Below are 4,053 nucleotides of genomic sequence, written 5' to 3' on the forward strand. Positions count from 1 at the left end.
GCAGTCAACATATTTTCATTAGACAAGACATCTCACGATCCCTTAATTTAAATGTCAGAGGTGAAGAAACGCTGAATTTATACACATTTGGATCAAGCTCACCTCGACAATTGACGTGTAAAAGGGTGCAAGAAAAATTACGCAATATTAAGATTGGACAGAGCATTGATGTCGATTTATTAGAAATTCCAAAACTGTGCACGTCAACAATGAAAATTCCTGGTGAAGAACTGCGCAAAGAACTGGAACAGAAAGGTATGCACCTGGCTGATGCACCATTGTGAGGCCTTCAGGATGAGGAACTTGGAATTCTAATAGGAGATCATTATTGGAAAATAGTTTCAGGGAAAATCGTAAGACTGAATGGATCGTTGACAGCTTTGGAGAGTTTATTTGGATGGTTGCTACAAGGAACAGTATCAGTTTTACCAGTCACAAAGGGAACTGAGATTGATGTCATGCATGTGAGTATCGGAGAAGAAAAGACACTGTCTGATCAGTTGCGCAACTTTTGGGAAACAGAGACAATTGGTATCCAAATGGAGAAGGAGAAGATATGTGAAACCCATCATGCTGTATTAAAGCAGTTTGAAGACACTGTAGTAGATATGTAGATATGAACAAAGTAGATATGAAGTTAGTTTGCCATGGAAGAATAAAGGTCACCGCAAAAAAACGAATTCAAAATCTGATCAGAAAATTTAGAGCAAATCCTTCTTTGTATGATAAATATAGTGAAGTCATCAATCAGTATCTTGAACAAGGTATCATAAAACGGGTAATTAAGGAGAGTTCAGATAATCCCATACATTAGCTACCATGCTGTCATCAGAGAGAAGAGAACAACCACGAAACTCAGAGTAGTTTTTGACGCATCTGCTCATGAAGGAGGCAATTGTTCATTAAATGACTGTTTGAATACTGGGCCTAACCTGAATCCCGAACTGCTAAGCGTCCTAATTAAATTCAGACAGCATAACATGGCATACATGGCAGATATAGAGAAAGCCTTTCTGCAAATCTCTCTTAAGGAAAAGGATCGAGACACTCTTAGATTTTTATGGATTGATGACCTTCCGGAACATATGGATGAAATTAAGGTGCAAACTCTGAGAATGTGTCGTGTTCCCTTCGTGTGTCTTCAAGCCCTTTTCTTTTAGCGGCGACAATCAGACATCATCTGTATAATGAATACAGTATAATGAATCTGTGAATGCATCCATTTGTCTGCTGTCTCTTTCAAAATCCCTTCAACATATGTCTTTGTATTACATTTGGAATGATATAGACCTTAACTCCTACTTATTGCTTTGCACTTTGCACTGACACTCATTCATGTGTGGTTAGCGGTGTCCTGCTTGTGCAACTTTTTCATGCTACTTTATTATATGCACTGTATGAGGTGCTCTGGATAAGAGTGTCTGCTAAATCACAATAATGTAACGTAATAATGACCACCTAATCATCCACATACAGTTACTTGGCTATATAGTCTCAACCTTGATTCCATGTCTTCTCTCTTAGTGGGAACTGACATAACTTGGATTTTTGGGGCTCAGGGGGGTGTGAGTACTTCTTTTAGTTATTCAACAAATAACTAAAAGATGTCTACATTGAACCATCTATCAATAGTGCTACTGTACATCTAGGAATTCTGATATAAGAATTGAGAATCCAGTTTGACTGCCTCAGTTTCACAAAAATCATGTTTAGCTCAAATGATTCTGATACATAGGAATTCGCTACAGGTTGCACCTCTCTTTTAAGGTCATAACTAGAAGCATGGAGAAAGCTATTCAGTTGTCAACTGGATTAACAGACAATATGGTATAAAGTTGATTATTTTCATTTACAACATTTGTACCTGAAAAATGTGATTTTACCAGGGTTGCATTCCAAGTTGAATCTGATAACATCAACAAAATTAACATGCTCCAAGAATGCATTTGTGAAGAAGTCAATGTGGCATAGGGGTTGTAGGGAGGAACAGATGTAGAGATGGTTCCAAAGATGATGAGCTTCACTTGCAAAAGTGCTGCTGGTTCAAGTGGTCAGTGCATACACTGCAAGCCCAAAACAAGCTGCACCAAAAAAGAAAAAAAGAATAAGAAAAAACACACAAAACAACAACAAAGTAAACCAGCAATGCAAGCCGGAAGCTGTCTGCAATCCCTGCTGGCTAATACCACTGCTGCCACAAGGCAACCAGTGTACACATAAACTCACATAGACATATAGTAAGCAGCCTCTATCCAAGCCCCTACTAAGATTTCCAGCTAGTTTAAATAGACTCCCCCTTACCAGACCCCACCCTGGACTAATCCACATGAAGTAGCACAAGAAACTTATTTTACTTTTTTGCACGAACTAATACATAATCATATGTCTGTGCTGGTTTACATTGTAAAAAAAAAAAACTACCACACTTTTCGGCACGGTCCGCCTATCCCAAACCCGAAATGAGACGCCATTGCCAGAATAAACGTGCACGCGCATGTGGCCGCGCTCCGTGAGAGCGTCAGTACTCGCAAACGATGGTAAATTACTGTTTTCGTGTTACAAACACAGAAACGTTTTGAACTCCATACCGCCGATGATGAACTTCGCTGCGTTGGTTTCATAGTTACATTCACAAACGAAAGAAAAATGTGACGGCGAGGGAACTGGCTGGTAAGGACTGAATGGAAAATATATACTATATGCGCATGCATGGTATTATGGAGTCACTTGAATTGACTTGTCGGTCACGTACTAATAATTATAATGCAGGACAGAAATGAAGATGCGCAAATTAGCGCGTGATGAAGGAGGGGCCCGCTCAGCTTCATCGCAGCATTCAGCTCTGATCTGCAACCACACCACACAAAAAATGTGATCAATGTCCCGTTTATGAAATAAAATACAGCTAGACAAAGGATTTTTTGGTGTATGTGCGCGTCTGCTCTAGAAGGGTCAGGGTTTAAGTCTGAGTGGAACTGTAAGGACGCTAGTCACAGTATGTGTAATGTCAGTGCAGAGAGTAGTTATATCCATAGTAGCAAGAGGCATATCTCCCTCCTCCAAGCTCCCTTTGACAGGAGGGTAGTTTCACCACTTGAGTCTGATGTGAGAAACAATAAATCATTACTCCTACTGTAGGGTGCCCTGACGGGAATTGTTTAAATATTGCATGCACTGTGGGTAGGAAGGTGAGAACTTATTGGTGAGGAATCCTTTGAGTTTTTTGAGTCAGGAAATTATCCAGGTATCTCAACATCATAACCAGCTCTGGTCATATACACCAGACTTTGCTGCGCTTTTGAAAATAATCTGCTGGTTCACATAGAGGGAACTTAAAATCAAGGGGGGGGGGGGGCGTCTTCTGCTCCTCTTGGTTTTACAGCAGAATACACTTCTGTTTATGGTCATCAGTCTCATTGTGAATGATGTAGAATTTCTGGTTAGATCAGGGTATAAAACTCTTAAATCAAGCGATACCTCCTCGAGGGTCTTACAGCACTGTATGCAACACCTCTGATTATATCGACCCAAAAACAAAGTCGCTACCTTTCAGATGCGGAGAACTGTTGGAATTTGTGTAGAGCGTTGGGGTTCGAAACAGCAAAAGGCCCAGGGTTCTTCCAAGCGAAATTGTTTGATTTCATCAACGACAAGGACAAGTTTTTGACTTTACAAATGATGTCATCAGAGGGAGTAAATTCGGGAAAGGAATTGTTTCGAAGTCCTGCTCTGAAAGGGTGCGTGTCTGTTACATTTTTTCGCCACTTTACTACACTCGGCGATTAGTGAAGCGAACGGCAGTTATAGTTCATATGTGCACAGTGTAATGTGTTCACTGTTTCTTTCGATTTTGCAATTACGTATTTTACGTACATCATATGTTGTAGGCCTATTTATCATAGTTTGGTAGTCCGCTCCCAGTTCATATTGCTTGCATGCTTCCATTCCCGGAACGCAAGTTGTAGTTCCACCCTTTGGCCACTTGAAGCAGTGTCACACCTCAACGTACCAGACGGGCCAAGCGAAATCTGTAGAGTGACTGCAGCAGCACAT

This window comes from Megalops cyprinoides, chromosome 6 (genome assembly GCF_013368585.1).
Source record: "Megalops cyprinoides isolate fMegCyp1 chromosome 6, fMegCyp1.pri, whole genome shotgun sequence".
Classification (NCBI taxonomy): Eukaryota; Metazoa; Chordata; class Actinopteri; order Elopiformes; family Megalopidae; genus Megalops; species Megalops cyprinoides.